Below are 11,650 nucleotides of genomic sequence, written 5' to 3'. Positions count from 1 at the left end.
AGAGAGAAGGAAGGCAGAGCCCCAAGGGAAGCAGTGATGAGGAATGCAATAAGAATGGGAGCCCTCTGGAGAGATAGACTCCACATATCATAATGGGGACTGTTTCAAAGTGTACCATTCAGTGGTTCTTACTACATTCACAGATTTGTGCAACTATTACTATTATCTAATTCCAGAACATTTTTATCACCCCAAAGGGAAATGCCATAAACTTTAGCAGTCACTCCCAATTCCTCCCTCCTCCTAGCACCTGGAAACCACTAATCTACTTTCTGTCTCTATAAATTTGCCTATTCTGGACCTTTCATATAAATGGAATCAGACAACATGTGGCCTTTTGTGCCTGCCTTTACTTAATATAGGGTTTTCAAGGTTCATCCATATTGTAGCATGTCTCAGTACTTCATTCCTTTTTATGGCTGAATAATATTCCATTGTATGGACATACCAAATTTTGTTTCTCCATTCACCAGTTGAAAGACATTTGGCTTGTTTTTGGCTATTATGAATAATGCTGCTATGAATTTTTCATAGAATCTTACACAGTTGTAATAAATTATTTCCATGATATTTGTTAATGTCTGTCTTTCCCACCAGACTATAAATCCATGAGTGCAGGAGAGCTTAGACAGTGCCTAGAACCTACTAGGTGTTCAGTGATTGCATATTTGCTGAGAGAATAAATGAAAGACATAGGCATATAATCCCCATTTTACAGAAAGGGAAGCTGAGGGTCAGGGAGATTAAATAACTTGCCCAAGTCATACAACTAGTGCATCCATCGGAGTTCTTAACTATAAAAAAACAGAAATCAACTCCAGCTGGTTTAAGAAGACAAAGTATTCACTGAAAGGCTACTGGGGAGCTCACAGAATCACCAGGAAGTCCCAGGCTTACAAAATGAGCTGGAACAGGAAGGCAAGATGGCACCCAGGACCAAGGCCAGAATTGTGGTCACTGGTGAGGACACTGATGACATCTTGCCTGACCAGAGGACATCACCAAGGTACCGTTGCCACCATCACTGTCCCTGGAGATCAGAAATTGCTGCTCCTGCTGCTGGCCTCACCAGAATGGCTTTTCCATTGGCCCCACTTCTTTGCATCACCAGCTTCTGGTTGAAAGCTGGTGGGTCCATCTGATTGGCTGTGACTTAGCTGCAAGGGAAGCTGGGAAAGTGAGTACCTGGCCTTTCAGATTTCTATAGCAGAGATGGGCTCTGCCTTACCCCAGCGATCTCAGTGGGGAATTCTCTAGAGCAGGAAGATTTAGTATTGGGTAGAAAAAATAATTTTCACTCTAGTAAGAGGTGGAAAGCCAAGTCTTTCCAAATTGAATACATTATAGTTGTTTGCTAGTTTCTGACAAAATGCCCGGTTCTCTGAACCTTTTGAGTGAGGGAGAGCCTTGCTGTGTTATTTTTCATCTACTCCCCATTCTCCAATTGTCAGGTGTCAAAGTTATGACAGGTCATCATGTACTCAAGAGGCCTGTTAATTTCTTATCTATCCCCCACCTTTTATTTTAAAAGCAGATCCTGCCAGAACACAGTGCCCATTACATTGTAAGCAGAATTGAGTGCCTTAAAAAAATAAAAAGCCAAACAAAAATACCCAGAAAAATACGAGGGCTTCAGCCTCCAATCTTGCTGTGCACATGTGATTGCGGAGTTTCCCTGCTGCTTTAGGCCTTGAGAGGAGTGGCTGGATCTGCCACCCTCTGTACTAACGGGAATGTATTGAGAAACATGTGGCTTTTTCCTCAGTTGATGTCCCCGGGACTTTTCATGAGTGAACTCCCTGTGTCATTTCCTCAGCATCACCTCGAGGGAAGCCAGCTCCAGCCCCTCCATCTGGTGCTCATGGAAACAGAGACGTTGCACCCTCTGAGAAGCTTCACCCTGAATTAAGCAGTCTTTGATTAGATCAGTGTAAAAAATGCGCCCACCCTCCTCTTCCCTTGGGCACATGGATAATTAAGCCACATAATTATTCAGAACCACTAAGGAGATGCCAACCTCCTTGTATTTAAGCCAAGACAGCTCAGCTTTGCCAGAACTTAGGGGAAGGACATTCCAGAGAACAAGCCCATCTCTATTTATTATCTTGGATTTTCCAGCTTGGGGGATCTTAGAGAGAATCCACTTCCACCCCAACCATTTTATAGGAATTGGGGCTGGAGAGGAAAAGCACCTGCTCAGACTTACATAGCTCAAAAGGGGCGGGGCCAAGGCAAAACTTTGGTTCTCCGTCCCTAAAAGGAAGGTGATAAAACTAAGAAAATATTCATCTGTGAATCACAAGCTTGTTATGCCATCAGATAAAAAATATATGTGGAAGCAATATTATCAAATATTTGGTAAATTTAGCAGACTCTGAGCAAGTGCTCAATCTCTGTGCCTCAGTCTCATCATCTGTGAAATGGGAATAATAGTAGCAGTCCTGCACCATCAAACTGTATGAGGATTAACAAAGTTAAAACGGGTAAATTACTCTGGAGAGAACTTGGCACATTGTGTGTGCTCAATGAATGCTACCTATTATGGTGCTTTATTGAATCTAACACCCAAAGGAACCTTCAATTTGGTCCTGCTTCTTGACTGATTAAAAAGTTAAGTGACTAACTTACTCTCCTCTAAATTTTCTTGTTGGGAATCTGTCCAAAAGCTGGAGTCTTGCTCTTCCATCTTAATGAGCCTTAGGAACCGTAGAGAGGGCTGTCGTGGATATTGGGGAACTTGGCTGTGTCATCTTTCTGAACATGCAGACTCTGGGTTCTGTCCTTCGGGGTGAATCTGTTTCAAATCCTGGCTCTGTCAGTTGCTGGCTGGGTGCCACAGGCCAACCCATTCCTTTCTTTGGGCATCCATTTCTTCAACTGTAAAAACAGAGTGAATAAGCTCTTCTTGGTTCTAGATGTTTCTGTAAAAGATGTAGGCATTGGACCCGACTTGATTGATTTCCTAGCATAGGATGGTATAAGTTAAGCTTGTAGATTCTAGAGTCTGAGTCCTGGGTTCAAGGACAGTCTTGTGTGACTGGGCCAATTATTTAACCATGCTAAGCCTCAGTTTTCTGATCTGTAGAATGGGGGTGATAACAATACTTCCTTCAAGGTTGGTTGTGAGGATTAAATTAGATGCATGCAAGCCACTTAGCAGTGTGTGGCACCCCGTGAGCTCCTAGTAAGTATTGGCTGTAATAATGACAGCCACTGGAAGGTGTTTGTTTCTAATGCTAACTCCCAGTATTAGCTTCTTTCCTCCATGTTCTTAGTCTTTTCCTTTGAAGTCAAGTACAAAGTTTTGTTTAACTGAGAATTCTGGTTGGTTGAAGGCCGGTGAATCAAGACTTGGCTCCCCTCCCATTTTGTGGTTCATGCACATTTATGGATAGAATTTGCAAGGGGCCTGCTGGGCATCAGATGGTGCTTGTCTTGAGCACTTTCTTTCTGAGGAAAGGAAACCCATGTAGGTTCCCACGAAATGGCCACTACTGTGAAACCATTGAGGCAAGCCGGTCCCTGGGAGGTCTGGGTTAGAGAATATCTTACCAGAAGTGGAAGCAACTTCTTCAGAAAAACAAAAATATATCTAATATCACGTTTTGTCTGATTGTATCAGGAATATATTTTTCTTGGAGATAAATAAAAAAGAAGTAACCACCCCATCCACACAAAATTAAAAAATGGTTATAAAATCTCCTGTAAACAGCCAGTTCTTAGTACGCTGGACCCAGAAGATGTGGGTTCAGAGTCAAGAGTAGAAGGATATTAGATGGATCGCATAAAAACACAAAGCACGTGAACTGGTTATGGATTTATGACATGTTTATGAGGCTGAATATTTGCTTTTTTAAGAGCCTCCTTCCCATGGCTTTGCAAGGAGAGCCAGATCCAGGGAATGATTCTACTTGGCCTGCTGGGGAGAGATGGGGGTGGGGAGGAGGCTGAGGGGCTGTTTATCGGGTGAGGGAAGGGCAAGGGAGCGAATGAACTTGCTCAAGTCTCGGCCCCTCCACTTAGGAAGTCACCTCAAGGGTCTTGGTGTTAGCCAGCATCTGGCAAGTGGTCCTTCTGGAAGAGAGGTCTTATAGTGGATTCTGCCTCCGGCCAGCTCTTGGGTCCCAGGCCATGGAGGCCTTGGCCCATTGGTAATGGAACTATTTGTCTTCTATGTCTCTCAGTTCTCCTTCCACAGCCTCTGGTCCCCTCTGTAGCTTCCTTGCCCCTCGCACCTTGCTGGCCAGCTAGTACTCCACCAGCACCCTCTCCCTGGCCTTCTTTCAGTGCGTCCTCTTCCCTCACCATCCTCCTGTTCATTGAGCCCATCACTCTATTCTAGATCAACCAGTTATACTACCTAAGTATTAATAACACCATGCATTGAGCACTTACTGTGTACTCACTGCTGGGTGATTTACAAATATTATCTCAAATCCTTACAAAACCTCAGAGAGATGGGCATTCCTAGCTCCATTTTTCATATGAGAAAACTGAAGCTCAGCTTGGTTCCTTGACTTATCTCAAGTCCCATAGCGACTTAGCAGCAGAACCAGAATTTAATTCCAGGCCCTCTCTGTCTCCAAGATCTAGCTTCTTTCTGCAACCCCAGTGGTCTTTGAACTGTGTGTCACCATGGGACTTTTCTCAAAACAAAGTTGTATAGAAGATAAAGAAAGATGGAGCTGTCCCATGGGGAGAGGGGATGGACACTCTTATGTGTTGACAGCCATTCATTTTGAGTTAACTGCTAGGTAAATTCTATTTATTAATTAATTCAGTGGGATTGAGTTATTTTTGAGTACATACCTTCTTGCTGTAAGCCATTCCCTGGGCAACTGACTTCCCCTCCCTAGGTTGTAAAATGGAGATAGTAAGGCCTCCTGATTAGGTTGTAGTTGGGTTTAGAGGTGGTGATGGTGTAAAGTGTCTGGTAGGTGGGAGGCACTCCATAAATGGCAATTACTACTATTTCTTGCTTGATTTTAATGAAAATACCAAGATTACGAGGATTAATTTCTTTTTTTTTTTTTTTTTGCTTTTTCTCCCCAAATCCCCCCAGTACATAGTTGTATATTTTAGTTCTGGGTCCTTCTAGTTGTGGCATGTGGGACGCCGCCTCAACATTGCCTGATGAGCAGTGCCATGTCCGCACCCAGGATCCGAACCGGTGAAACCCAGGGCCGCCCAAGTGGAGCACGTGAACTTAACCACTTGGCCATGCGGCTGGCCCCAGAGGATTAATTTCTCATTTAATGAATTACCTAAGAGGGTGTTGGTTTCTTTAAAGACACCAGAATTCAGACGGGTCTTCTAGGCTCTCCAGCCTTGCACAGCCCAGAACGTTCTATCCACCTAGGAAAACGTTCAGGGTGCTGGTAAATGTCAAGTCTGGGCAGAGATGCACACAGCTGCTCTCCTGAGCCAGCCAGGCACACCACCGGCAGGGAATTTTGAAATGGGACACTGATATTCCAACTTCCCAGGTGCTTTGCAAAATTCTTTAGTTCCGTTGCTCCTGACGGCAACTCAGAAGGGCTCTGATCCTGACACCACCCTGGACAGTGGATGACTAGGGAGTGGTTATTTCTCCCAAATTTCTTTCAATGGCTGGATTCCTGATACAGGGTACATTTCAAGGAGTATCTTTCACTTGGAACAGAGCCAAGAGCTGGACTGAGAGGAGGGACCCAGGCCAGGAAAAGCTATGCTAGGGCAGAACAGGGCAGAGAGGAAATAACTGCAGGCTCTTGCAGCTGCCACTCAAAGAAAGCAAGCTGTTCTTTCTCAACCTCTCAGATCCCCTCTTCCTCCGGCTGCCACCAGTTTCCATATGGATGTCCTACGGGAGCCATGGGGGTCTCCAGTTAACCCCAGAGTATTTGTTAGTGTTCCCTGCAGATACACAAGGAAAAAAGTCAGGTTGCCAGGAAGGGCCTCTGTGACACGAGGTGTTTCCCATGCAGAGTAAGTGACTTGGGGAAATTGTATGCCTTTGGGCTGAGTTTGGCCGGCTGAGGCCAGGATGTTTGATCGTCTATGAGGGTGTATGAAAGCTGGAAGGGTCTCATGGGTCCTGATCACTGACTTAGAGTCAGAGCATTCAAGAGCTGGGCTTTAGGAGATGCTCGAGGGCTCTGAGAAGTGGTGACTTGCCCTGACAGGTATTTCTTGAGTATATTGGTCAAGGCACTTGGCTGCAAGTGAAAGAAACTCAAACTAGTTTAAGGAAAAATAAAGAGCAGAGGGAATTTATTGGCTCACGTGTGTGAAAAGCCCGGGGTGGCTCTTGGGCTGTGGGCATGGCTGGAGGTCCCTGGGCCTCTGTCTCTTTTTCTTCATTCACGTCCTTGCTCACCTCTGTGTTGGCTTCAACACCAGGCATGCTTCTCTCAGTGGTGACAAAGGTGGCCAGTGGCACCTCCCAGCTTCAACTGTCCTCGGAGTTGGTGATCCTAGAAATAAGGGAGAGCATCATTTGCAAAATTCTAGCCCAAGTACTAGGAATGGTGTGATTAACCAGGCTTGGCTCACAAGCCCATTCCCTGAAGCAATTGCTCCCCCCAGGAGAATTCTGCTTAGTACCATCCGAAGCTGAGAGCATGGGGCTGTCCCACCTGAACAACCCGGACTGCATATAGGGGAGAGGATCCCTCAGAGATGCTGGGCAGACAAGAAAGCTTACCTCCTCCACAATGAGCACCTCCCATGGCATCAGCATGGCAGAACTGAGGGACTGTGACATCCATTCTCTGAGATCATAGCCTTGTTGGGGAGTGTGGCATGTCCCATGTCCCTGTGCCTTTAATTTCTTTTCTTTCTTTCTTTTTATTTTTTGCTGAGGAAGATTGGCCCTGAGCTAACGTCTGTGCCCATTTTCCTCCAGTTTATATGTGGGACACCTGCCACAGCATTGCTTGATAAGCAGTGCATAGGTCTGCGCCTGGGATCCAAACCAGTGAACCCAGGGCTGTGAAAGTGGAGTGCGTGAACTTAACCACTGTGCCACTGGGCTGGCGCCTCTGCCTTTCTTCTATGGTGATAGAATTTTTGCTGTGGTTGCCTGGGGTAAGCAGAATAATGCTCCTCCAAAGATGTCTACATCCTAATCCCCAGAACCTATGAATGTGTTATGTTACATGGCAAGGGGGAATTAAGGTCACAGATTAAGTCAAGGATGCTAATCCCATGGCCTTAAAATAAGGAGAGTATCCTGGATGATCCAGGTGGGCCTAATGTAATCACAAGAGTCCTTAAATGGGGAAGAAGGGAGCAGAAGAGTCAGGATCAGATACAGCAGAGGGAGAAAGACTTGCCCGGCTGGTGCTGGCCTTGAAGGTGGAAGGGGCTGTGACCTAAGGAATGTGGGTGGCCTCTAGGAGCTGGAAAAGGCAAGACGTGGATTCTCTCCTGGAGCCTCCAGAAGGGCTCCCAGGCCTGCCGACACCTTGATATTAGCCCAGAGAGACCCTTTTCAGACTTCTGACCTCCAGAGTTGTGAGGTAATAAATCTGTGTTGGTTTAAGCCATTAAGCTTGTGGTAACTTGTTACAGCACCAATAGGAAACTAATACACTACTTGGAAGAAAAGAACTTTGCTCAACCTCCTTTGCTTCCAAGAGTGGCTGTGACTGAGTTTTGGGGGTAGGTGGAGCGGTTGCAGGCCCAGCTCCCTTCCCTTCTTCATTTTGTCCATCCTGCTATCTAGACGTGGATGCTGTTTGGACCACAGGCTGAGGCCACGCCCTGCAGAAGCTGGAGGAACGAGCTGGAGGGAGCAGAGCCACAGAGGAGCCTTGGAATTTCTGCCTTCACGTTTTGACTTGAGTGAGAAATGTATTTTTATCTTGTTCAAGCCATTGTTATTAGGGGCGTTTTCAAAACTCACAGCTGGAGCCAATCCTAACTATTGTAGAAAGAAAAGGCATTCACGCTGACCTTTAAGGAAGTCCCACAGATCCAGTCTCTACAAGACCCAAGGGTGATCCAGGAGCTCTTCCCGGATCCCTGACTCTTTCCCATCCCCCCCAGCATCTTTTCCATCAGATGCTGCAGTCTTAGCTTCGCAGCCTCATTTTTATCCCACCTTTGCTGTTGGCATCTATTCTTAGGCACCAACCCTAACCAACCCTGATTCAGCTTGACCGTCTGGCTTTCTGAACCCTATGCTGCCTTAGTGAGCACCCATGACCCAGTTCTGGCCCCACGGGACTCACGCCTACCCTGGCTGGCCTCCCCCCACATCCCAGCCAGATAAAGCTCAATAAGAGTGCAAGGTTTAATTAGCATCGAAGACCTTGTCTCTGGGTCTCTGCGTGTGACTTCAGAGGAAATCATAGTTGTAACAGCTAACGCTTATTGAGAATTTACCGTGGGACAGAAAATTAAGTGCTTTACTTTTTAACTGCATTTAATCCTCAGAACAAGGCTAGGGGTAGGTGCTAGTGTTATCTCACTTTACCGGTAAAGAAACTGAGGCTGAATTAACAGAGCAGTTAAACAATTTGCCTGAGGCCACTCAATTGCTAAGCGGCCGAGCCAGTGTATAAACCAGGCGGTCTGATTTCAGAGCCCAGGCTGTGATACATTAGATGTACTGCCTCCCAAGCCCAGCTACTGTTGTCTTCTGAGCATTTCACTCAGCGAAGTGTTTAGATGATCATAATAATGGCTCAGGACATCTGGCAGAGCTGCCATGTACGGTTGTGTGGACTGTGCACTGCACAACTCAGGCAGTGCCTTTTGCATTGTCATCTCTGTTAATTGTAACCCCTGGAGTTGTGTAGTGGATAACCTGCATAAATATATGTGGCTACTCCGAGGCCCAGGGCCTGCATAAACCGATAGTGGGAGGTCACATGGAAATGCCAGGAACTCAGTTGGGGGAGCTATTAAAAACTGAGCTTGGGAGTTGGTGTTGAAGATTAAGAATCAGGGAAACAAGCCAAGGTAATGGGAGACAGGAACGCAGAGGACTCTTGCTGGGGCAGCCTGACAAAACCTGCTGGATGGTTTCCTTCACATCCAGACCTGTACTAGGTGACTCTTTAAAAAAGCAGCAGGAGTTAGTTTTGTTGTTGTATCATAAAAATAATACATGCTTATTGGCGAACATTTAGAAAACATAGAAAAGCTTAAATAAGAAAATAGTAGTCATTTATTGTCCACAACCCAGAGAAAACCACTGCTAATATATTACAGTGTTTTCTTCAGGCTCTCCCTCCTCTCTCTGTTTCTTGATGGATGGATGGATAGATAGGCATAGATATAGATTTCTCTGTCTCTGTCTCTCTCTACATATATATGTATATGTCACTCCTCATGGGTTAAAATCAAGATATATATTATATTTTATATATATATATAAAGAGAGAGATTCGTACATGGTTGTTCATGTTAAAAATATTAGCTCATTCGGTTTGTATAATTTTCACTAAGTCCTCTAGAAACGGTTCAGATGGAATTGGGCTGACTCTTGCTTATCCTGTAGCATCTTCAAGGCCCTACCTGGCTGCTAACACAAGCTACTAGGCACTTCTTTCAAGAGCTAGTGGGCCGTAGAATGGAAAGCCTGTTAATAGGACTGAAGGGGAGAAGTGGGAGTGATGCTCGGGATGCAGGAGAATGCATCACAGTCAAACCCAGGGGTCGTGAGCGTTGAGGGGCCGCTGGAACGCGTGGGCCAGCACGCAGTCATGAGCCTGCTTGTGCCGCAGGGAGCTTGGCGACCTTCCGGATGATAAACTGGTCCTCCTGGAAGAGACCTTTGAGATGATGTGGCGCAGGCTCCTCCCTTCTCTTCATCACCCTCCTGCCCCACCTTGACAGCACAAACACATTTTCTAGATGAGGGAACTAAGACCTAGGGAGGTAACATGACCTGCTTGAGGTCATAGAACGAGTCAGTGGCATACTGGGACCAGAACTCAGGACTTCTGACTTCTTTCCAAGAATCCAGCATGTCTGAAAACGCGTGCTGGAAGGCCAGACTTACCACATACTCTGGTATAAAGACGTCTTCCATGGTCAAAGGCTGCACACTGTAATCCTCTGAGAATCACGAGTGCCTTAGCTTACTAAGGCCCTGAGAAGGCCCGCAGCAAAGAAGACTATTGAACTTGGTTTACTCCATTGTTTCTTGAACTTGCACGTTCATGGAACTCTTTTCTCATTGATCATCTAGTCATGTCTTGAGGAATATATTTGGGGAAAGAGAGGCTGTGTTATACTATACTGCCTGTACACTTAGACTAGCAAGGATACCTGAGGACATAAGAAATGTCACACTGGGTCAGACCCACAGTCCTTCTAGCCCGGGAATGTGTTCTCAGATAGGGCCACCAAGTAGTGTTGCAAGAGCTTGTGGCTGCCCTCCACTGAGGCCAAGTTTAGAGGCTGGAGACTGGGTTTTCCTTAATGGCCCAACAGCGTAATATGACACTGTTGTCCCCAAATGGATTTAGACTTTTGAAAATTTCAAGGAGCTTATACTAAATAAGTTCCACGGGAGCAAGTTCTTGGTGTGTTTTGTTCATCTCTGTGTCCTCAGTGCCTAGAAGAGTGTCTGGCACATAGTCGGCACTTGATAAAGACTTGATGAATAAGTGGAATTAAATTTCTAATTACTTTTGAGGGTTGCAGAATTCCAAAATCATTTCCTCTGAGTGACGTAAAATCTTTACCTCTCCTCTTCCAGGCTCTGAGACTTACAACTTACGATGCAGACTGAACAAATGTTTATTGAGTGGCTTAATGTGTGTGAATCCTGTGCTAGACGTGTTCCCATACATATAATCTCTGATTTAATATTTTCAATGACCCTCGATTTTCCACGCGAGGGGGCTGAGGCTTGGAGGTGTGAAGTGACTTGACTGAGCTGGTATTTGTAATAAGTGGTAAAAACTGCGATTTCAGCCCAGGTGTTCTCAATAAGGGGCAAAGCTGAGATTTGTGACCCCGTGGCTGGAGCCAGGTGTAGCTTATCGATGGTGCTGGCCTGGGATCCTTGAAGCGGACTTGAGATGAAGCAACAAGAGGCAGGCCCTGATGAAGACGCCTCCAGGTTATAAAGGAAGGCCCTTTCTCTTCTGAAAAGTTGTCTGCAGCAAGGACTGGTCATTATGCCTATCCTGGGTGCTAACTGGGGACCCCAGGCCACCTGTTGTGTGTATCTTTGTGGAAAATAATTCTGCCCAAGGCAGGGTAACTCTGAGAACTGAGACACGTGAATAGTTCCCAGCTGATGGAACAGCTGAAGCAGTCAAGCCTCCCAGGCCTTGGTTACAGCAACACAGCGCATAACACGCCAGCGTGACTCCAACTGCCCCGGGGAGTCAGCAGGTTGATATTTTCCACCCAACACTTTGACTGCCCAGGCGTCGATCTTACTAGCACAAGAGTAACTGCTTCGGTTTACTTTAAGAATTAAAGAAAGACAACTATGATCACACCTGATCGCCCTCTGAAAACAGTGTCTGTTCTTTGAGCTAAAGCATGGAGTACCTAATTAAACTGCAGTCAAGAGAAGGTATCTGGTTAGGTGAGAGGACTGGTGGATGGAAAATTATGTCTCAGATTCATAGGATGACAGAACTGGGAGGAGCCCTGGAGATCCTCTGGGTCCTCAGCTTACAGAGGAGGAAACTGAGGC

At 45.9% G+C, this 11,650-nt stretch overlaps 1 long non-coding RNA gene across 1 annotated transcript; it reads right to left on the bottom strand.

Annotated features, from left to right (window-relative positions):
* Positions 1 to 1,472: 1,472 nt before the first annotated feature.
* LOC124228279 (uncharacterized) lies at positions 1,473 to 10,274 on the bottom strand. Its single transcript, XR_006885683.1, has 4 exons — positions 9,995 to 10,274; positions 6,359 to 6,455; positions 2,629 to 2,877; positions 1,473 to 1,900 (listed from the first exon to the last, which is right to left on the bottom strand). It is a non-coding gene; the product is annotated as an uncharacterized LOC124228279 (long non-coding RNA).
* Between the last annotated feature and the right edge of the window lie 1,376 nt (positions 10,275 to 11,650).

Source organism: Equus quagga, chromosome 16, assembly GCF_021613505.1.
Source record: "Equus quagga isolate Etosha38 chromosome 16, UCLA_HA_Equagga_1.0, whole genome shotgun sequence".
Lineage (NCBI taxonomy): Eukaryota > Metazoa > Chordata > Mammalia > Perissodactyla > Equidae > Equus > Equus quagga.
This window is presented reverse-complemented; position numbering and strand designations above follow the sequence as displayed.